The sequence below is a fragment of the Tetrao urogallus genome (assembly GCF_951394365.1).
Source record: "Tetrao urogallus genome assembly, chromosome: 4".
Lineage (NCBI taxonomy): Eukaryota > Metazoa > Chordata > Aves > Galliformes > Phasianidae > Tetrao > Tetrao urogallus.
The window spans coordinates 67,177,161-67,202,715 of record NC_136817.1 but is presented as its reverse complement, the minus strand read 5'-3'; positions in this window follow the sequence as shown (position 1 = coordinate 67,202,715).

The window sequence follows — 25,555 nt, the reverse complement described above, 5'->3', positions numbered from 1 at the left end:
TTATTAATGAAAAAAAAAATTGATTTTGAGTAGTTTGTTAATTTGTTTTGAATTCAACTCAACAAAATTATGTAAGCCAAATGTCAGAACCCAATGCTTTCTAATCATATGGATATCTTTTTTAAGGACAAAATTCTCTTTTTTTTTTTTCCTCTTTCTTTCTTCAGTCTGTGTAAATACCTAGAATAAGAGTATGAGTAGAAATTTAGAAAGAATAATTTAATTCTTCACTGTAGTTATAAACTTAGCCACCCTTTTGAGAATTCTTGAGCTGACTTGAAATCAAAGATGAATTTAGTGGCTCAGAAGGAATGTTCTCTAAATAAATACTATAACAAGACCTCATAGGGCTTTAATTGTTGCCTTTTTTTTTTTTTTTTTTTTTTTTTGCTTGCTATGCTGCCACTGCATTCCCTATTCCGGGACCAAAAAGTATAAAAGATTCTTAGCAGTAGAGTCTGAAATTCTGGTTCATTAAATACTTCAGAAGATGATCATTAAAAAAATAAATAAATAAATAAAAACCAAACAATATCTATGTGAAGGATAACTCCTCATTCTAATAGCACTGGATGCAAAAAGAAATTGAAAGACAATCTAAATATGATTGGGGTGTCAACAGTAACAAATAACCAAGGCATATGTTTCCTGAAAAATTGAAAGAATACAATAAATCCAAGTTTGATGCCCTGCATGATCAACTGGAAAGTAGCTTTATTTTGTACCTATTTATTTAATCATGGCTTCAGAGATACCCAACAGATAAAAAGCTGCACTGTGCAAAAATCAGTAAGCAATTTCTTAGTGTCAGAAACACAAGAGTTTTTAAAAATAATGTTGATCATCACTGAATTACTTTTGCATATTCCCAGCTCTATGACAATTAGCATAAAATAGCTAAAATATAACATGACATTAGATAAAATAGCAGTAGTTTCTTTGAGTCTCTTTTTGTTCTGTATCCATGCATAAGCCAGAATGTGGATGATTGACAGATTCCTACATAAAATAAACTGGTCTGTTGACCAGTTTGATCTGCGAGCAGGAAATCTCAAAGTACAAAAAGCTTCTGAGAGATAGTTGAAAAAACATGCCCTTTAGTGTATTCATTATCTCCCTAGCCTTCTGCTTTCTTTCAGCCTTTAGCATATATATGCATTTCCCTAAGGTTAAGCTAATGTGTTTCTCAATTCCTAGACTGCTATAACAAGAATCAAAGATGATAACAAAATGAATTCCCAGGCCTCTTCTGAAGCACATGGGTTTTGAATTTTAAGTAATTTGTTGCTTTAAGGTAAGAGCTATAGAGATTATCTCCTGGATCAAATAGAAAAGCTGAGCATTTTGAAATGTCCACAAGTTGCCTTCTCAACTGCTAGTCAAATTAAATTATTTTATACATATGTCACAAAAGTGAAAGTTCAAGATGATACCTTTCATAAAATTAATTAAAGCAAAGAACTCTGAGAGATCACTATTTTAGATAGGGCAAAACATTAAGGAGATTTAAATTTTAAAATACTAAAAAGCCTTTGAAGAACACCAGTGAGAACATGTATTTATGTTTCCTGCTGTCAGATATCAAGTCCTCTTGTGATATTTCAAAAAACTGAAATTAGAAAGCAAATAGTAAATAGCTGTCTCATTTGTCATGTTAATGTCATTAAGGCTTAATGTGCTGGTAATATAAATGGTATTATAGCTTTTCATATTTTGAAATCTAATTTACCAAAGAAGATCTAGTGCCATATATGAATGTACAGATATGAGGCTTGATTTTCTTCATAATCTGTCACAAACCCTGTAAAAGCTTGTGTGTTTCATGGACAGCAAAGTGAAAAACAGAAATTTGCTCCAAAAGCCACATGAATTGAAATGAATGGTCTGTCTTGGGTGACTACCGGAATTCCTCTGACTTAGAGATGGCAGACAAAATTTGGAATTTACATTGGCCATCTATGATTCTTCCAGCATCAAGAAATGGATATCATAAGATATATGGAATTAAATTGTCTTTTTCATGTTCCCTTCCAAAACCTGAGATTAGGTTGTGCTAAAATGCCAAAAAATTCAGATGGCTAAAGCAGATGAAGAAAATTTCATTGATAACACTCTACACAAAACAGTTCAAGAGCTACAAAATAAGTTTGAACCCACAATATCATTCAAAGCTTTGTGTACAAGTAAAGGCTTTAAAGTGCTTCAAATTTGATGTCTTCAGAAAACAGAAATTGCTTCATGTTGTTGTAGATATTCTTTGTTTTGGGAAAAGCTCTCAAAGCACACAGCTTCTGGTAGCTGAGAGAGGTACTTAAAGTTTTGATAGCTCATAAAACAACTAAAAGAGACCCCAGTTTGTACTTTGAACAAAGCCATATGAATTTTTGATGAAGTAAATGTAAACACACACAACTATTGTTGCATGTAAAAGACATCTGTATTCTTTAAAACCTTTCCATTATGGAAAAACAAGGATTTGCTGAATTATAACAAATAATACAAAACAGTTCTCAACAGTTCTTAGAGCTGCAGTGTCTTTGTCTTACTGGAGACAGACTGTCTTACAGGAGAACATGCAAGGATGGATTCATACCTATCTATTCTACTAGCAACACTGAGCTGTTCTTCAAGAGTAGAAGCACAATATGTTAGGCAGAAAAATAATAATAATAATACTGGATCTGGCTAGGAAGCCCAAATGGTCCAACAGGATGAAAAACAGGATTCCATTCCCATATTATATCCACCTTTTCAGTCAGATCCCAATGATTTTTAAGACACTACAAAGCAATATAACGAGGAGAAAAACATTACTGTGGAGATATATTCTGGAACACCTTCATTAACTGCTGGAAAACAGAATTTTTAATCTTTAATTCTGCTCTACAGAAATCAAAACTCAGATTTGTAAAGATTCATCTATGGTTATAAAAAAAAATCTACACAGGACTAAAAGAGATCTTTGGCTTCATCCATACTGACATTTTTTTTTTCTATTTTTATCAGAGATAACTGCACAATGAAATTTCTCTCTTAAATTTACCTAATTTTATGTTAATGAATTACGGTACTTCCCCTGTGTATGTCTCAGTGAAAGGCAGAGACTCACTCTGTTGATAGAAACATTTCTGCTTGTAGTACACATTGTTTGCAGTAAGTTTATATGTGCCAATACTGTCCAACTGCTCATCGGTCTGTACAACCAGCTCAGTTATTTTGGCCCTGAACTGGGTCTGAAGGTTTGATTTCTTAGAGTAAAACTCTAATTCCTGATCTGATGGAGTTCGAAAGATGAACAGTGTATTTTAGTAAGGTTAGGGACTTTAGAATGTACTTTAGATATACCATGCTTTTTTTCATAAAGGATCAATTACTGAAGAAACATACTTAACATAGTACGATCTACTGTCAAAACTGGAAGTTGAACTCGTTTTTCTGTTTGCTCAAATTCGTTTAACGGAAACAACTAAAATAAGTACTAAAAGCTTCATAGTAAGTAGGTACATATCTAAAAGTGTAATTACTGAGGGAAGTACTCTTTGTTCAAACTTCTGGGCATTCATGTCAGACAGCTATGCTACGCAGTTGCACCAACAACCCAGTAAAAATTTCACCACTTTTTTTTCTAATCTTTTTGTACACAGCATGTGCTTGTCTTAAGCTGTTCTTTATCATAGCCTGAAACATAACAACAGACAGGCAGATGCTCTAAAGCAACTTTCTAAATGAGTTAGGAGACCTTATCAGCAGACCACAAATCATAAATCATTAGCAGCATACTAAGCTCATACAATCTTTAGGAGCCACTATGAAAATGCATTTTTGTTTTTTAAATGCATTTAGTAAACAAGAAAAGGCTGTTTTTTGAGTTAACATTGCTTAGGTGACTTACAGTGACTAATTATCAGGAACACAACCACTTCCAATTGTTTCTCCCTATCCATACTGATGGATATGTTAGAGAATTGGAAAAAGGGTAGGGAAAAATGGAAAGAAAAACAGATGTCAAATAAAGTGAATTAATCTTTATTAGAATGAATGACGATGATTGTTGGAAAGCTTATTATTTCTGTAAACATTTTGGAAGTAAGATCTTGTGTATCACACACTAAAGGATGAGTTAAAAAATACAAAACAACAATCTGAGTAGCAACTTCCTTCCAGGTTTTGATCTAATAGAAGCAAATGTCTTGTAGGAAAAATGTTGTGGAATTTTGTCGGGAGGCTACCACAATGCAAACATTCCAACAGAGTAGATGCAAAGGCAGCTGTCAGTTTGGCATTCAGTAAGTTTTGATTGCCTGAATTTGCAGACCCGGAGAGTATCTTATAGAACAGATTTCATCATAAACTATCTGAAGAGTGTTTTGGTATGTTATTGGATCACATGGTTTCAGTTTGGGTCATTGGACAGATTGGAGAACTCAATTCCATAGAACAAACATCTGTCACTTCAACTGCCTCAGTGACAGGCAGCTGTAGGAGGTCGTTTTCCATCACATGGCCAATGAATAGGAAAAGAAGAAAAATATAGCTTGGTGATGGGATTTACTGATGCTCTCAGACAAAAAAATAAAATAATAGTAAGACTAAGAAAAATAAATCTGAGATTTCTTACAAAAAAATGTTACTTTCCAGATCCGGTTCAAGTTTTCTCGGTCAATCTACCATTATATTGTACACCATCGTATCCCTTTCACAGGACAAGATGTAATGACTTTAAGCTGGACAAGAAGTAATAGTTTTAAGTTGCATCAGGGGAGGTTTAGATTGGATATCATAAAAAAGTTATTCTCAGAAAGGGTGGATTAAAAAGGCTGTCCAGAGAAGTGGTGGAGTCACTGTCCCTAGAGGTTTTAAATAAAAGGGTAGATGTTGCACTGAGTGACATGATTCAGTGGTATAGTGATGATGGGCTGGTGATTGGACTAGATGATCTTAGTGGTCTTTCCAACCTTAATGACTCATGATTTTATGATTCTAACAGAAGCTGCTGAGAAATAAATACTGTTGACAGATTTGATGCTGAAAATGTCAGCAATAATCACATTTTGATGGCAATCTGAAGTGAAAAAGAGGTGGGTTTGAGGGAAAAAAATCCACAGAACCCCATTATCTCTCCTTAAGCAAGAATTTGAGAGAGATTATATATAGTATAAGCATGCAAAATATTTCCTCTTGAAAATTAATGAGAAGCTCCTCCATCATTCTTAGCATTGCTAACAGTGCTTGACAAAAGTGCCTGAATTAACAATGTGGTATCAAAGGGTGTGATAAGAAAAAAACTGAAAAATATGCAGCCTCTGCTCAGCTTGGTTCAGGGTATATACCCCAGTAAAAGATTTTAAAAACTAAAACATACTAAGACTTAATCAGAATTGTGACCTTTTCAAGGGAAAGGATTGATTGGACACTGTAAATTGTTGAAACCCAACTGATTATGCATGTACACAATCGATTGCACAATGATCAGCAGCAAATCAAGCAAACCAATGATCCGATAAACCAAGGAACCAATAAATCTCATATGCTTAGGAACAAATGACTTGTAAAGACTCTAACTTATACATGTCAGGTAATTTAATAATAAGGAGTACAAAGTGTGACATCTGAGTGTGATGTGGGAATCAGGAAGTCAAGAAGGAAGCATAGGATGATGCATCTTAAGATTTCAGCAAACCTTTCCACTGTCTACTTATCATCCCAAGAAATCTGCACAATCCATAAGCACACATATCATACTGTATCATAATATCTCCACAAAACCCAGCAAATTTTCTCATATTCATTCCTTATTTTCCTGTCACTTCCTTACAAAAAAAATGTGCATGAACCTTTCCCAGCAATTAATAATCACTTCAATTCTCAGAATGCAATCTGAGTGAAGTTAAAAAGCCTGGAAGGCTAGTGGGATATGAAGACTGGGAAGAACTTCCCGTTTTACAAGCCAAGCTAAAAATAATTTTCCTCCCAGTAATAATTAAAAGGAATGGAAAATAGTTTCATTGCTTTTTCTGGATGCTTACTGTTTTTCCTCTCATAAAGTTTTCCAGAAATAATCAGAGACATTTCTGAAACAAAAAGAAATGCCAAACACTTTCTTTTCAGCTCAGTAGAGGAGCAATCAAATCCTTTTTTTCACCATAAAAACTCTGCAGACATTGGACACTGCTGCTTGAGGTGCCTAAGCAACATGACAGGCTGAGGCTAAACCTGGGGTGTTGGCATTCACATCACTTCCTATATACGTCCAATAGAAGTACTTCAATAACTACAGTCTGAAGCCAACATAGGCAAAAAAGTGCTGTCTTTTACTAAGGCCTGTCAGACTTTGGCTTCCTGCATGTTCTGTGAAGGGAAGCAGCCAAGATAACTGAGCTGGTGACTGCTGAAGGTAATATACCAACTTACTGCAGGAATTTTTTCCATATAGACAGCATGCAGTACTGGCAGCCTGGTCTGCTGGTTGGCGACCCTGCACATAGCAAGGGGGTTGAAACTATATGATCATTGTGGTCCTTTTGAACCTAGACCATTCTATGATTCTGTGATTCTACTTAAAAACCATATATGGTTTGACATGTTAATTTTCCTCTTGCTATTAGAACCTACAGTAGATCTGATGATTGCGCTGTGGGTGAATGTTGCACAACAGGTCTGTTTTGTGACATAGGAGCCAGGTTTTTGGGTGAAGGCTGTGACTCTTGGACTCAACATTCAAGAAATCCTGGTATGATTTTGGAAGGAAACAAAAGGATGCTTCATTTTGGCACTGACTTTGCTGAAATAACAGATTTGGACATTTCTAAGTGAGAAAACTTTGTGATACTTTCATATACATATATGTATATGTGTGTATATCTATATAAAATAGAGATTATAGTTCACATGTACCAATAAGAAAAGATTTATATGGGCTACTTATTTTGCTCATTTCTAGTCAGTAGCTTTTAGACCTTACTAATAAAACTAACCAATACAACTGCAGCAAATGAAGATAAGATTAATGGCACCCATTGACCTTTACATTTTTGACCATCAAAGTTTTATGAGAATATTTCTTAGTCATAAAATTTAACACTGTTTTCCATTACAGATTTCTTCTGCATGACTTGTCAGCTACAATAAACAAGACTTTGGTGGATTAATATTGGTATGTTTGTGTGCAGGAACCACGTCAAATCTTGTTTGAACTTAAATTATCTCTACTTTCACTTATTGAGATAGTCAAATCAAATGTATGACTAATATTGTCTGTTCCTTATACCAAGCATCTTTGCTCTAATCATTTAGAAATTGAAAATTTTTCAGATTTCTTTAAAATTAAAACATTTTCTTCCTCTGATATATGTCAGCTCTGGATTAGTTATAGCATTCAGCTAGAGCCTAACAGCAATGTAGTATTCAGCAGAAACAATGTCTTTCTGTATTTTGTGACTACAAAAGTTAATTGCTCTTTTTAAATTAAATATATTACTTTACATTAAATACACTGAGAAGCAAAGATGGTTAAATACAATACATATCAAGCATGAAATATCAGCTACATTTTAGGAAGCCACTACTACTTTGTCATTTGGTAATACCCCATATTCATTTTCTCCTGGAAGACCTTCAACTAAAATTTGAATAATGTATTTTCCTATGCACCAAAAGGCACCAAGCCAAAAGTTTACCAGAGCAATTAATTACTACTTAAATAAGAAAGTGAAACTGAGTGGAGCTTAAAATTGGTTAAAATGTGTCAGATGTTTTGCTAGAAGAACCAGCACATGATTGTTATGCTGGAAATATAAGGCTTAATGATCAAATATGTAAAGGACCATGGGTGTCATCAATCTTATCTATTTTTTCCAGACTCCAAATATTAAGAGATATTGTATTTAGTTTTCATATAGCACATCTCATATATTGATCTTGATGTACTGTAAGTGAAGATGCACATGGCCATGTCTGTACTGAGAAAGCAGTCATGTTCCTTAAGGCTTTGTTCAGGGCAAGGAGATTAAAGCACAGATATCAACTATGCTTAGGATGTTAAGTCCTAAAAAAATGGCCTATATTAATAGTGTTTTGCATATGGGAGATGAGGCAAAGCAATTACAGGAATTTTCCTTGGGATAGTTAGAGGTCAAAAATGGAGCAAAATTCTCCTGCTGTTAAGCAGTGTGTCCGCCTGCCATCATAAGACTTTATTTGATTTATAGCAATTGAACCTACATATGTGGTTCATGTCTTTGTGTTGAGGTTTCTATTTTTTTGTTTTGTTGTGTTTTTATTTGGTTGGTTGGTTGGCTGGAAGATCACTGACTATTTGCACTTTTGATGAATTAATCATTTGTCTTGGTTACTGATTTCTTCATGTTAATTGTCTTTTTGCAGAGCAACCAGAATATATTGAATGTGTTCGTAAGTGCTTCCATCTTTTTTACCAGCATTTAATATCAATTAACACAGAAAAAGTTCATTTAAAACATAATGATGATGCTGATTATCCTGAAACTTGGAGCTTTGTATATAACTTCAAAAGCACATATCTGCTTTAAAAAGTTCTAGCACATGTCATTGGAAAAAACTATTTATTCATAGTTAAATTTGACAGGCATGATTTTTACTTTATCTACTTTAAGCTATGTAGGGGCCTTTCAGAAGACCCAAGTTCTTTGAATAGTTAATGGAAAAAGATAAGCTTAAAGCCACCTAAACCAGCTTTCATGAATAATTCTGCCTGACCTCAACCCATAGGGGATATAAACATGAGCATATACTGAATAATATTTGCATGCAGAACTGGATTTTCCATGGAAATGGATAGCAGTGTTTGTATGCATCAATACTGTGAGAAAAGTTGTACCCTTTGTTGAGTTGAAAAGGCCAATGTCTGTAAATTTAAGGTAGATGTTTTGAAAAATTGATCATCTTAATTATTAGAGGTTGTGAAGTTTAAAGCAAGCTACTAATTTTCAGAAGTGAGCTTGAGGAATACAACCTAAATTTTCCTTCCCTTACCTCAGGTTGCCTTGCTGACTTCATATATCCTTGCAAGCTATATTAAGTTTCAGACCACATCATAAAGATAAATACTGGACATTTCAGTGCATGGCATTATCAGTTAGTGGATAAATAATGGAAATCCTTTATGAAACCTTTTTTAATAAGACACACAATGAAGTCCTTCCTGTCTCCATCATCTCCTTTTTGACAGGCTGTAAACATAGGACAGAACAGAGTCATTACAGACATATCCATGAAATCTGGCTGGGCTGCAGGAGTTACAGAATTCTGTTTCAGACCTGGATGCCTATCAAATGAAATCAGCATTAACATAATAAGTTAGTTATTGCTGTTATTTAAAAAAAAAAAAAAAGTATATAATAGGCAAAGTACAGTAGGAGCTCAACAACTGCAGACTAGCACTGACTGAAAGAGCAATAGTGGCCTGCAGCAAGAATCAAAGTAATTACATCACTCATAGGAAGTGGTGAACAACAGTTAGATTAATTATATGAAAGGAACTGTAACCAGTTCACTTTGCCTAGCAAGACAGATGCTTTCTTGTAAAACACTTTGGTTTGATATGGTCATTGGCAATCATGACCCTTCCCCTCCATCCCAAACACCACTTCTAGGTAGGAAGAGTTCAAATAGTGGTTTTATCGCAATACAACAAGTAAAATGCAAATGTATGCTAAGCACTGAATGCTGCATAACCATCTCCATGCATTAGCTAAATCCTGTAGAACAGCATAAATGTTAGCATGCTGTGTGCATGTGAATGCGTGTTGTGGGGGGACTTCAGTAATTCTGTACAGATAAGGCTTCACTGCTTATGAATAAGGGCATCAGTATAAAACTAATTAGTAAATCAGGAATTCCATTCAGCTCTTCACAGCCCAGATGCAATCTGTTCAATACACTTACTAATATTTTGTGCCATCTCAGCTAAAGCATCTTTGCTGAACTGAGTGCCACGTGTGATGTGAGTGCAAGAACTGAAAGGATAACTGCAGGAGTAGGGAAGGGAGGAGGATGTATCTGCAGAAAACATTAGTTAGCCATTACTGGAACACTATCCCCAGTTCTGATGTCTAATCTTTTTTAAAAAATAGGAGGCATTTCTGAAACGTTGTATAAAGCTATCGTGTATTCTTGAACATACGACAGAAATCACACAAGCTCTGTTTACTTAATCAACTTCAGAAAAAAAGCAGGAAGAAAATTTACAGTTATCCATCAGTATATATGCAGGGAAACACCTCTTTTACTCATTGTTTTCATGGTATAAAAATCATAAGTGTATCAAAAATACAGTGGCTGAAAATTAAAATTGGACTTAATCTAATACTAGTTAGAAAGAGCTGGGAGACACAGTTGAGGAGGCTGCTTTAGGAGCAGCTGTTGTCTCTGCACCTGGCAAAACTCAGCTTCTTCAGCATAAATAAACATAGTTCACAGCACAAATATGTTGAACAGCTAATGCAGGTATTTCACCACAGCCGGTGTAACCTACTTACTGTAGGGTGTAACCCTACAGATCATCTGGTTCAACTCCCCTGCTCAAGCAGGGTCACCTAGAACACTTTGCACAGGATCATGTCCAAGTAGGTTTTGAATATCTCCAAACAATACTCCACAATCTCTCTGGAAACTTGGGCCAGTGTTCTGTCAATATCACAATAAAGAAATTTATCCTCATATTCTGAGGGAATTTCCTGTTCTTTAGTTAGACCCATTGTCTCTTGTTTTGTCAACTGCCACTATTGGAAAGAGCCTTTCTCTATCTTCATTGCACCCTCCCTTAGGATGTTGGAATACACTGATAAGATCCCCTTAGTCTTCTCTTCTTCAGGCTAAACAGGCCCAGTTCTTTCAGCCTTTCCTCATACAAAAAGATGCTTAGAAATTACATCCAGACTGATCTGTTCCATCATCTTTTCAGGGATGATGAAACATAAAGATGACTGGCCTCTTGTTCCCTGGTCCTCCTTTTTTGCAGTCTGGAATGATATCATCTTTCTTCCAGTCCTCAGGCATCTCTCCTATTCTCCATAACCTTTCAAAGTTGATGGAGAGTGGCCTAGCAATAACATCCACCAGCTCCCTCAACAATCATAGGCACATTCCACTGGGGCCCATGGATTGCATGGTGTCAAGTTTGCCTAAATGATCTCTAACCCAATCCTCCACGATTAATTTCAAGTCTTCCATCCTCTAGACTTTCCCTCTTGTGTCCAGGGTCTGGGATTCCTTGGTCTAGTATTACATGGGGAGGTTGGTGGCCCTGCATGTAGCCGGGGGGTTGGAGATTCATGATCCTTGAGATCCCTTCCAACCATGGCCATTCTGTGATTCTGTGATTCTGTGATTCCTGAGGGCTTGACTTAGCAGTAAAGACCAGTGTCTTTTCAGCACGTATCAGAGTGATTGATATCCCCCAGGAGAACCAGGGCCTGAGATCATGAGGCTACTTCAATCGCTTTTTAGAATGCCTCACTGAATTCCTACTCCTAATCAGGTGTCCCATAGTAAACAGCCATAATAGTGTTATCCAGTTAGCCTGACATTTAATCCTCACCCATCAGCTCTTAACTTGCTTTTCATTCAGCCCCAGGCAGAGCATTCCAGATTCTCTCTCACATGAAGTGCAACTCCACCACCTTGCCTTCTCTTTAAAAAGCACATGCCCTTCCATGACAGCATTACAGTCATGTGAGCTACCCCAGCATGTCTTTGTGACTGCAATGAGATAATGGTCCTGCAACTGCACACAAATCTCTAATTCTTCTCTTATCCCATATGTTCCTATCTCACTCTCAGAGGTACCTCAATGGCTCAAACAGTGCTTATCTCTTCTGTGTGGATGTGATAAGATTCAGCTCGCTACATTTTTAAAGCTCCTTGTGAAGTCTAATTTTTGCTGCTGCAGGCTTTGATTCTGACTTTTCACAGTCCCCAGTTCTCCAAAGGTCAATAACAGCACAAGTCACTGCTTTGCTTTGGGCATCTCTGCATGACTGCCTTTGTTTAAGGCAATCCTATCCCTGAGGGAACTTGTGTCGAGAGAACAAGAAGAAGGAATTTCTCATTGACAAGTTCTTCCAGTTGAGCTAGAAAGAATATCTACTGAATAGGCTCAGAAGAAAAATAGTGAAACACTCTGCTGTGGAAGAGTTAGAAATGACTTAGAGATTTCCATGATGTTATTAACAGGACAGGAGGAAACAAACAGTTTCTGTAAAACTGATGTCTAACATCCGGATCTTATCTCCTGCACCTTGTGCCTTCCAGCTGTGAAGAGAGGGACAGTGGTAAAAATGGGATTATCAGTGTAATAAGAAAATAATGGCAGGAATGTGCAGGTTTCGGGTGCTGTACAGTCACTGAGCCATAGCCTCTAGCATAATTTAGAGAATAGAATCATAGAATGGTCTGGGTTGGATGGGACCTTTATGATCATCTAGTTCCAACTCCACTGTGGGAGGCAAGTTGCTCAAAGCCCCATCCAGCCTGGCCTTTAATGCTTCCAGGGAGAAAGCATTCACAACCTCACCAGGCAACCTGTTCCAGTGCTCCACCACCCTCACAGTAAAGAATTTCTTTATTTCTAGTCTACATCTACTCTCTTACAGTTTAAAACCATTTCCCCTCAACATGTTGCTACCTGCCCTTATCAAAAGCTCCTCCCCAAATCTTACAATTTCCTCAGCTCCAGCGATTGGTCAAAACATAATTTTTAAAGTTAGTGATTTACTGCTGCTCCTTGTTTGCCTTCTCTCTCTACCTACCCAAGAATAGAGAGCCTGTACAAAATGCCATAACCTAGTTAGGTAGTACATCCACATGTTGGGAGACTATGGCTGTTTCAGGGAAATGATGAACTAAACATTTTTTAGGGAATATAATATTAGGAAGCGAGGGAGTTATCATAGCAAAATATAAATCTATATTCTTTCCAGTGAATATATACTATAATAGGGTTAAATTAATAACAGAAGTTGGTTAAATTTTTTAAAAATTCCTTATATGTTTTCCAAAGAAGGTGGCATGAACTGTAGTTGGAAAAGTTAAGACAGAATTACAACTGGTGTGTATGTTATTAATTTTATCTAATGGCAAATGTTTTTTTTAATCTATCTCGAACAGTCTTCTCTCCTTATATGCATTCATATCATGAAGACGTGGTGCAAATAAGCCCCCTTTATAAATTAACACTATTCTCACAGTGAACTTCAACTCATGTGCATGAGAAACAGATTTGTCTCCAGTCCTTCAGACAACAGAAAGGTGATCCCTCATTCACTATCTTCTTTCTCACAAAGAATTTATACAGAATGCAAGATTTCAGTATTTTTTAGATCTACCGAGGTCCATTTAGTTGAAGCTATTCTGTTTTCTTTGAAATAGATGATTATTTTTTTCTTTCATCTCTACAGTTAAGTAGAGGTTACCATTCATCTTCTAAAAATAACATCATTTCTTTGTATTTAATCTTTTAATATGCCTTTTCTTATTTTATTTACTTTGCCTTTTTGCTGTTTGTTGTTTTTTTTTTTTTTTTTGGACAGTCTCTATTCTTACATGTAGGTAGAGAGAGAAGGCAGACAAGGAGTCAGCTGTAAATCACTGAATTTAAAACCAAATAAAAACCTTTTTTCAGGAATGATACTCCTTAAAAAAGACTTATTAATATAATATAAGCATATATGTATATAAACACAATGTGTATGTATTTGCTATGGAGGTTGATGGAAATTCTAGAATAAGACAAAAGTGCAGGAAAAGAATTCAAGAAGAACATTTCTTAGAACTTAACATTTCACTGCACAAAAATAAATGAATAAAAAAGCCATTAAGTCACAAACTTATGCAACCACCTGCACGATGGAATTTTAAAATCTTAACTGCCATCAGTAATGTAATTTTAGTTACACATTTAAATAATTTATTTCTAGTCTGCCTTCAGAAATATTGTTTGTAGGTTAATATGAGTCTGAAATGAGCCATTTACATTGCAACTATAGATAGGTAAATCTATTTGCACATGAAAGACAAGATTGTTTTGCATCTAACATTAGGCCAAGGACTAGGAAGCAGGAAGGTTATCGTCTAGCTGCTGCTGGGTACATGCTTTCATTATGAAATGAGAACGAAATTCAGCTGATTCACAGATGGTATGTGGGTGCTTACAAGGATGAAAGCTTTAATAACTGAGCAAGAATATGTAATAAGAATGCGATCACAGAATGGAAGAAAATGGCAGATACGTGAGAAATACATGATAAATAAATAAATTGTAGAATAATGAGATGCAACATATAGGAAATGGACAAATACATAGATACAGAAAGATCCACAATTTACTCTGAAGCCAGCTACTAAAAATCTGGACTTTATTTTGCTTGTTGATTAACCATATATCTTTTTACACCTGTTACTGGAGGAGTAAAGGTTTCTGAGTAATGAAGCTAACACAAAGTGAAGTTCTATCTCAGGAAGATAGAGTAAATAAGCCGCCAGAAGAGATGAAGTCAAAAACAGTTAATGAAGCAAGGAATTATTATTAACGGAGAAAGACAACAGAAGTAAATTCCTGGAATGGTATCTGTGGCCATTCAAGGAAGAAGATGCTGGAGAACAGAAGACAATCCTTGTGTTTTTGTTTGATATCTCCTTCTATGAGGTTGCAGTTGGCTGCCAAAAAGAGAAATGTGAAGAGATGGAATACAATACGTACATAATTTAAACTGAACTACATAACTGACATTTAATGAGAGAAGAGTGTCATCCTTAAGGAGGGCACTGGGACAGAACAGTTCAGTGATTCTATATGACCAGAACACTTTCCACTGTCAGGCTTTTCTGGCAGAGCCTATCACTTTATGATTTTTTAATTAGGCTGTTTTAACTTATTCATGATTGTTATTAAATTTACAATACTTTTCAGTTCTTAAATTATTCCTGTATCTTATCCTGAGGTAAAATCTCTTTAGCCTCTGGCACTTAAGCTCAAAGACTTCTCATTCATTTCCAATAATATCTGGCTTGAAATAAAAGGATAAATATATGGAACCACACAGGCCAGGAATTCAACAGTGTCATCGTTCAACATGCTGACCACTCACCTCAGAAAAATAAGATAGCACTTTGTGTCATTCGTCTGTGAGGAAGTCTTCCTTCATGATGAACATGTCACTGAGCCATCTCCATATGATCCAGTGACCCTTAAAAAGTAGATACCCATATCTGGGGACCAATTCTTTGTCTTTATGTCAACTGAGGTAGGCTCTCCTTCTATGGCTTTAGGTGTTAATTTTGTTATTGCAGATCCAGCACACTAACACCACAATAATTTTTTCTTTCTAAGCTAGCAAAGAACAGAAAAGGACGCAAATATTCTCATTATGAGAACTTCAGTGTTTCAGGGGAAAACAAGGACAATTACAGCCTGGAGCAGTTCAAATGTTTATGACAAAACTTCTCCATGAGAAGTGGCCATGGAACAGAAGTAAAGGCTTGTATATGCCCAGGGACTATGCAGGGTCTTCTGTTAAGAGTGCAGAGTGGTTTGCCATCATATCACAGAAAACGAAAGCTCTATAGAAGAGAGTGCCTGAGTAGAATTCAGCTCCAAATTAATGCTGAAATTTAAATACCTGCACGCAAATGTCTTTGGGCATTCTAGCTGTCTAAGCTCTCATTTATAGTCCATGGAGATCTAATCAATATAGTCAGTAGCTTATTGAATGCTACTCAGCTTACCCTGAGCAAGTTACCTTAATTCAATCAGTTGAATTACCCTCCTGATTTCAATCCCTATATTGCCTAGATCTTATTTGACTATGGTCCTAAACTATTTCTGCTAAAAACAGAGTTTATTTCTATTCTAAAAACAGAGTATTTCTATTTTTCCAATTCATATACTTTAAAATAATGTGAAAGTTGTGCCACAGTCTGCCAAATGATTGATGCCCTGTAATTATATATAAAATAATGAGTATTCTACTTAAGAACTGCACCCAGCTTTCAACTAATAAAGAACTGGCTGGCTCATAGCAAAATAAATTCCAGTAAGAAAATAAAACATTTTGTGTGGACAGTCAGGGGACCTGACATTTATGTTACTTGACTCTGATCAGATAGAGGCAAACAATGGCTTTTCAGGAAAACAAACAAAAGGAAAATTGTTAGTCATACTTCCATGAATATTAAATTATTATATCTTCTATCTTCTCTTTTTCTTCTTTTGTACTTACAGTTTACTTATTTCCACACTTTGTCCACTGATACATAACTTGTACAGCAATCCTCTAACAATAAAATCAAAATCTTTGCCACTGTTTTTGCTTTATTTCATAGAAAATGAAGAATCATGAATTCAGCCCTTCTGCAAAATATCATGCCTTCATAAACAGTGAGAATAGAAGGAACAGTCCATTCTTTTTTCATCCTTCTTTGGCAGTTACTATTTCAACTCATGCCTTCCACTGAAATCAGAAGCATCTTTCTAAACCTTTTTTTTAATTTTTTTTTTTTTTTTTTTTTTTTTACAAATTCTTCCCATGGTAAACAATTAGATAAATACTGATGTAGCCTTAGGATAAATACTTACTTAAATACTTTTCTCTGCAACACATACAAGCAGAAGACAGTTTGACTACTATCAGAAACCTGGGTTAGAATAAGGCTTGAGCGAGCCAGTTTACTTAGGCTTCTTGGATGTGATTACACTACCTATTTCAGATCAGATCTTCCAAATGGCTTAACATGACTAAAATTTTCTGGGGTGGGATTCAAATACCTGGGTTATTAATTTAGGGTCTTTATCCTGCATCTGGCAAAAAGTGGGCTCCTTTGGAGAATAATGAGTTCATCAATATCCACTACATTCAAACTATAGAGTTGTCTAATTTAGGGTATAGGACTCGCTGGAAGATCAGAAGATTCTTTTACATTGTTCTTTCCCAAAATTCACATTTATCTACAATCCTAAATTTCAGTATCAAGTAATCAGAGCTCACATCTGTAAAATTTCCTGTAGAAAGCAAGCTTCTAAGACACCCTTTTAAACAAAAGGGTCGAATTCACTTTTTTTAACAGATAGACGGCATGAAGCTGTGACAGGGAATGTTTAGGTCAGACATTAGGAGAAAATTCTTTACCAGAGGGCAGTCAGACTAGTCAGACTTGGAAGAGGCTCTTCAGGGAAGTGGTCACGGTACCAGGCTTGTCTGAATTCAAGACACATCTCGACAGCATTCAGTCACATGGTCTGGTTCTGGGATAGTCTTGTATGGAGCCAGGAGTTGCACTCAATGATTCTAATGGACCCATTCCAACTCAGGGTATTCTATGATTCTGTGATTATTTGTTGTCCCTTAGAGGATGAATTACTAAGCCAGAAACAGAAGACATTTACTCAATCTCTTCTTCAGTTGCAGAGTTTTTTTAAATTTCCAACTTGCACTCTCCATATAAGCACACTCATGAGAAGACTTGAGCTGCTTTTACCATTTACTTTGAATTAACTGGAAGGAATCTTTCTCTCTTGGGAAATTTCATCCCAAAAGCCATGATTTAAAAATATTAATAAATTATAATTCCATTTTGTAATATAAAACTATTTCCGAGGTATTCTACCAGTGACTTTATTAGCTGAATGCTTTATGACCTTTAATGAATTTTATCCTCACACGATCTTCATGATGTGAAATATTCACAACTAGTTTTTCTGTTGAACCATTACATGAGACAGGCGAAATGTTTTACTTAGCATCACAGAACATCACTGTCCACCTGCAGATCCTTCCCTTTTATGTACTCTTGAAACAATATTCACATCATTCAGACAGGATCAAGAGATCAGAGAAGAGATAAACAGGTTTCAGAAACGTCAACCTAGATTGTTTTGTCTGCACTCTTTGATTGAGTTCCTTTATATGTGCTATTGGAAGCAGTATGTTAACATCAATATAACTTTTCATTTGCTTTCCAAGTATTCTCCATTAGTCATTTGTCAATCAGGTTTTTACCTCTTTCAAACATACTTTCTTTTCCATTTTTTTTTTCTTCTTTTCCTTTTTCATCTTCCTCTTCATTTTCCTTTTTCTTTTTCTTACTCTTTTTGTCTGTGTTATTTTTCTTTCTTTCTTTTTATTTTCCCCCCCCACTCTTACAGAAGCACTTATTAGAATTCAGATTGGGAAATTTCCACCAGTAGAAAATAAGCAAAATCGTCTGAACAATGTCACTGCTAATATGTGATGTCCAATAGCATATGTTGGTTCCTTCAAGCTGCCTAATGATATTCCTTTAATCCTTAACAGTGCATGATGAACACTGGGTAAACTATTCATGCAGATATATTTTGTGAAGATTTGAAATTGGTAACAATATCGTTGCAAAATTCATGCTCTCCTGAATAAACTGCACAGTAATAGTCTTACCCTATGCACAAAGCTTGCAACAGGGCTTCAGCTGAATGAGCTATCTAATTCAGAACAGATAGAATCATAGAATCATAGAATCACTAAGGTTGGAAAAGACCTAAAAGATCACCCAGTCCAACCGTTCACCTATTCCCAATAGCTCCTACTAAACCATGTCCCTCAACGCAACATCCAGTCTTTCCTTGAACACCCCCAGGGTCGGTGATTCCACCACCTCCCTGGGCAGTCCATTCCAGTGCCTGACCACCCTTTCTGAAAAGTAATACTTCCTCATGTCCAGCCTGAATTTCCCCTGGCGTAGCTTGAAACCATTCCCCCTGGTCCTATCACTAATGACACGAGAGAAGAGGCCGACCCCCAGCTCACTACAACCTCCCTTCAGGAAGTTATAGAGAGCAATAAGGTCTCCCCTGAGCCTCCTCTTCTCCAGGCTGAACATTCCCAGCTCCTTCAGCCTCTCCTCATATGGCCTGTGTTCCAGACCCCTCACCAGCTTCGTTGCCCTTCTTTGAACACGCTCCAGGGCCTCAATATCTTTCTTGCAGTGAGGGGCCCAAAACTGGACACAGTACTCGAGGTGCGGCCTGACGAGTGCTGAATATAGGGGAACAATCACCTCTCTGCTCCTGCTTGCAACACTGTTTCTGATGCAAGCCAGGATGCCATTGGCCTTCTTGGCCACCTGGGCACACTGTCAGCTCATGTTCAGCCGAGCATCAATCAATACCCCCAGGTCCATTTCCTCTACGCAGTCCTCCAGCCACACCGCCCCAAGCCTGTAGCGTCGCCTGGGGTTGTTGTGGCCGAAGTGCAGGAAAAGGATGAAGCATAAAGTAGCATAAAAATGGTTTCAAAAAAGGCCATACATGCCTGCATGTTTCCTGATTGTCATTTGTTTATATGTAGATTTATCAGCGCAATCACCAGTGCTGTACCCTTAGCACTACCAGTGTACATCTATAAGCTAACTTCAGGAAACAGTGTAAGAAAAAAGACACTTGATCATTAATGCATGATTTAGACCCAGAAGGAACTGTTGGAAAGCTACCCAAGTGTTTGTCTGACAACCCAGCAGGCTCATTATTTATATTAAAGAAAATATTTATGTAAAAAACAAACAAACAAACAAACAAAAACCAACAACAACAACAAAAGCAACCAGCCAGACAAGAAAGTAAAGTGTTTAAAAAGAGGAGGTGAAGAAAACATGTGCAGCGCATATTCAGCGCAGAAGAGGCTGTGATACAGTGAGAGTTGCCATGGAGACTGCTGGATATTAGTAAAGGCAGCAGGCAAGGAGCTGAGAGCACTCCCCACAAACCCTCAGCACCCAATGAAGTTGAGGCAAGTCTGGATCTGTCCCTGTTTATTGCCAAATCAGTCTAGCACTTGGAAAGAGGAGACATAGATGGGCTGCAGTAGTTAGTAGCATAGGAGCTAGCAGGAGGGATTACTGCATAGGAAAAAATCCCCAATAAACTACTATCCCAGGAAGAAAAGAAGGATTTAATTAATGCTTGGCATGAATGCTGTCTATGTGATAGCTCTGCTTTTTCAGAGTGAGAAATAAATTACTTAGCCTTTAAGAAAAATATCTTACCTCAGCTGTCCTGGCTGGTGAATCATGAAGACTATCTCCTCGTATTCCCCACTCTCATAAAACCTTCCCTTTCCACAACGAGGAGTATTAAATAACTAGCTGCATCCTTTCTCATAACTATGGTTACAACATGAGTAGGGAGAAACATAAAGGTGAGGCTTAGGCTGTGGGTACCTGCCCCACTCTGAGTTCCACACAGCCATCCTAGAAGACACACTTGTGCTCTCATATTAAGAATTACTCCCCCCAAAAGTTGTCATACTGGCTTTAAGCATCCATCTCAAAACACAGAACTGAAATCCTGGGTTCCCTGAAATGCCTTGAAAGCCCTTCACTACATTGCAGGCCCAAGTTGCTTTCAGAAAATATTAACTACAATAGGAAGAGATGCTTTCTGCATGATTGTCAGTCCTCACCGAGACTCTTAGGACTGATGCTACCCCATGCTTTTGTTCCTGATGCATATTTGTATTCACCGTCACCCTGCACCTGTGCAGAAAGCCACTGATGAAACAGTAGTCTCCAAGGAAGCTGGATTGTGTGGAGAATTTCTCCTTCTTAAGCAAAGCAAAATCTCTCCTCTCCAGTTATGTCAATGGGAAGAGATATTTTTTTGCCACTTTTTTTTTTTTTTTTAATATATATATATATATATATATTTTTTTTTTTTTAAGGGAATCAAATATAATGGATCTTTTTTGCATAAGTCAGTTTTTCTCAGTGATGTAGTGCTCTGTACTTCATGGCATAGGCATCTTCCTTTTGCCCTCAGATTGCCTAACCATTGTGCAAAAATTCTTGCCATACCAGATGTTGTGAGAATCAATAGCTTTGAATCTTAAATTCTGCAAACTAGCTAGACTCAGAATCGTGATGGTACCCTGCAAAGAAACACGTATTTTTAAACAAGTGAATAATTTACAGTTTACAAAATTCACATATTTCCTATTCATCAGGTTGTCATTCTTGTGTCAGTCTTTGACAAATTTTGCTTGCATTTGACTACTGTATCACAAGTGAGAGTTAAAAATAAATACACAGGAAGTGTGATTGCTTCTTCACCTTGATACTAATCAACTGCTCCGCCCACTTGGGATCTCAATCCATGCAGACATCACTGTTCAGATTGTTGGGCTTGGCACCTTACTTTGACTGCATCACTCTCTCCATGATGTGCAGCTTGACTCTGAGCATATCTAAAGAAAGCTTTCTGTGCTTGACTTTAAAAAGTCATTTATTTTACCTTATTTCTGTAAGGTTTGCAATTTCAACAAACTAGAAGCCATTAGCTTTGCACTACTATTGATCATCTACTTTCCCTATCTACACTTCCGTAATTCTGAATATCTTTACATCCTGTGCTGAAAAAGTCAATCAGAACATTTGTGAAGGAATTATATTATCAGTTTTAAATCTTTCCTTAAAAACTGCCTTGTCTCAGACTACTCAGCCAAATACAGTTTTGTAGTGTCTGAAAAGAAAGTTTTTTCAATCTGCTTCCTCAGTTTCTTTTTAAATTCAGCATCTCACCTCCTGTGTCTTTTTGTTAGATAGCTCACCAGATATTCCATGTTGATCTACGGACTACAAATGTTAAAGACATAAAATATACTTTTTCTCCCTTGTAAAACTCCTTCCTGCACACTGATCCTTGACTACATCTCTTAAGGCTACACAACCAATCAAGGATTGCATAATGCAATTAAAACTAATAACATTGATGTAGTGATTTCAAACTGTTTTGGTAGGGGATCTGTTATCTTAGATATTTAAATCTTGGACACTTCGAACAGCTACACTAGCAAATAATGCAGTTGATGATGAATAGACTAAATCTCTTGCTAGATATGCTTTTTTTTCCTTTCTATGATCTATGAAACTGTAGCACTACATCTTATAGCTCCATAATCATTTTAATGTAAAGCCTGAGTAGCAGTATGCGTATTGGCATCTGTCCTCTGGAGGGCTTGGCACTACTTGCCTCACTACAAAAGGGAGTGTATTCTTGAGTTTTTCAGTCTAGCAACCTCTACTTGAGTAGCTGCACAGCTAGGAATTATCATGGGAAACTGTGATGTGATCAGCAGGGTATGACAGAAGATGGCAACTGGAAGAAGAAAAGAAGAAATGGACGAAAGCAAGTTTGGAACTGTCATCAAAAAGTACCCTGGCAGTAATGGAAACTGTCGTGGGATCCCTAGTGAAGCTGAGGGACATAAAGCGGACATGTTTGGGTTGTTTGCTTTAGCCAATAAATAATGAAAAAGGTGCATAAGTAAAAGCACTGGGGAAGCTTTCTAAGGATGTGTAGATCAAAAACTGCTCCAGAAACAGAGCCACATACAGATCCACAGGATCTGTCTGTCAGATAACAAAAGATTGCTGTTCATTTCATGTTAGGGAAAATATGTGTTCCCTTCTGTAATTTAAACAAATGCAAAACAACTGTAGCTACCAGAAAGCTGAAGCCAGATCAGTGACAACTGCCAGATGGCCACTTGGGATGCAGGTAAATTCTGTCAGCAAATACCTCAGGCAAATGTCTCATGTTAAGTGCCAGTAATTAGTGTTGGAGCATGTATGTGGTTATTTAGATTTACATTTCTTTAAATGCTCTATAGGAAAATAATATACTTTCACAATTTTTTTTTTTTTGAGGAAAAGGAGAAAGAAAAGGATGTATATAAAGCTCTTTATATATCACAGAGCTTAAAATGTGTTTGTTCAATAAGGGCATGAGTTAGCACAACATAGAACTCACTTTCTTATGCTTATCTTAAGCTGCTCCAGGGCACTCCCAGGCTGCCTGCTGAAATTCAAAAGTGTAGCATACAGAAAGAAGAACCAAAACATTTCCCCTACAGCTTTCGTTGCCTACATGCTCCACAGAGGTCAAAAGGAACAAGAGAAAGAAGTGAAGAATTTTTCAGTGATTTCTGTATTGTTCCATTTCCAAAGTTAATCCAATTCTGCCAGATCATGTGCAGAACCGGTCATCTGAAGATAGTAAGGGTATGTCTAAAACACAATGTTGCATCTTCTGTAGACTATAGTTGTGCCTGTGCTAGCTTTAAATTAGAATCATAGAATCTTTTGAGTTGAAAGAGACCTTTAAAGGCCATCTAGTCCAACTTCTCCACAATGAACAGGGACACCTACAGCTCCATCAGGTGCTCAGAGCCCCATCCAGCCTTACCTCAGGTGTCACCAGGGATGCGGCATCTACCAGATCTCTGGGCAACCTGTGCCAGTGCTTTACTGTCCTTATTATAAAAAACTTCTTTATGTTCAATCTAAATCTCCTCTCTTTTAATTTGAAATCACTTCCTCCTGTCCTATCACAAGGACAGGACAGCCCCTTTTTAGATATTGAAGGTTTACCCTCAGGTCTCCATGGAGCCATCTCTTCTCCAATCTGAATAGCCCCATCTCTCAGCCTGTCCATTTAGGAAAGGTATTCTATCCCTTGGATCATTTTTGTGGCCCTCCTCTGGACACAATCCAAGAGTAGTGAAAGAAAAGAAAGTGACATTACAGCACAAAATAATTAAAGAGTTTATAGGAATGCATGTTTTTGTGGGGTGTTAAAAAAAAAAAAAAAGCAGCATATTTTTTTTCCTGGTGGAATAGCTTCACTTATAGGATAAGATATTCCATATTTTTCTTGACTGGGAGAAAACTACAGGAAAAACAGCATGACTGTAGCCCAGCAGAGAAGGGAAGAAGGTAATGGCCAAAGCTGGGAGCATGACTGTTCATTTAAATGCCTACATTTTTTGAGAGATTCTGTGTCCTGTGCCAAACAACTGTTTTTATTGATCCTTCCACCTTTGTCCTACCATTATTTTCCTTCCTTCTCAGCACTCTATTTTATATTTTTCTGTTGTTGTTTTTTTTCATACTTCACAATATTTCTACTCCTTGCTCACTCTCTATTCCATTCCCATCTCCTTCTTATTTTCTCCTGCCATTAACAGGACATTAGCTGTCACCAGGCTGTTATCTTTACTTTCTTTATCATCCCATGTTTACCTCCCGTCGGTCTGTAAACTCTCTTGGGAAGAGACTGTTCTGCTTTGCAATGCAAGGCATAGGCCCATTCTGCCCCTTCGGCATGATACTAATAAAGAGGATTCATAAGACAGACAGTTAATCTCAATATGCATTACAAAAATGGATTAGCATTAGTTTTAATAAAAATTTTGAAATCGTTAAACAACAAATTACTATCGCCATTGGCTATAGACCTTGAATAGCATTGGAATAAAAGTTTGATGACCAGAAAGTTCCATTTGCTGTGCTGTCTTACACTAGCACATTTGTGCCTTTGGCAGCCTTCACTCCAGAGTAACTAAATCAATATCTTCTATTGACTGCGTCCACAGTAGACATTGCTGCCTTGGTCATTTTATCACTCTCATCCCCATGCTTGCCCCTATTTCTCCTCTAACTCTTTCATACCCTTCCAACTGTGTTGGAAGGTTCTGTTTCCTGAATGTGGCAGGTTATATGTCTATTCTGCTTCTAAACACATTTGTTTCAGAAACTAATGATATTTATTGATTAATTCTAAGTTTTCCTTCCAGATCTTTAATCTAAATGCTAAGCATAGTAAACGTTAGAGCATCTGGTTGTGCATCCTTTTTTGTAATGGAGAAATGAGCTTTGGAATGGGATCCTCTTATATTGGATCTATAGATGTACCAATTATATAGAACACAAGTTCTTTATAATCTCAACAAAAGAATGCAGCAGCAGTAAATCATGTTTTTCATTCAGAATATGCCTAGCTATATTCTCATTTTGTCAATTAAGGTGGCAGTTGGACTTTGACCTGACTTTGGCTTTGGTGTATAAATTGAAATTCTTCTCTGACAAGAAGCAGATAATCGTTTTCCAACTGTAGAAAGTACAATACTAAACAGGGAAAAGGTTTTGTTTGCAAACAGAGCAATCAGAATATAAATTTTTTTAGTTTCATCTTCTCTCAGTAATTCTATGGTTTTGCTCAAAATTTGTTACAAACAAGTATTTTTTTTTCCACAGCTGCAAAATTAAGATGGATATGTGCAAATATAGGATAATAATGATGCCATTTATTTTAAAAACTGTTATTTGTATTATTTATGTATATCAACAGTGTCCATTGCATTAAATGGTGTGATACTCAGATCACAAGATGTGATCTTTGATCCAGAGTCAAAGAGATTTCTTCAGGTGGTTTGATAGAAAGCAGAGAAATTATAAACATAAAGGCAAAGGGCCAGAACAACATGTCGTACACTCTTCATGCTGCAATGGACAGAGATCACAAAGCATAAGCTCTTTTGATACTTAAAGATTCCCAGACTGATGTAATTTATAAGATTTAAGGTTTGTGCTTTTGTAATTGGAATTATGATCTACTGTAAAGGTAGAATTTTGGCAGAGGTACATCAGAGTGAAGTAATTATTAGCCAGGTTTAGTGTTAGAGACATATAAAACTTATTCTATGCCAATGTCTTTTCC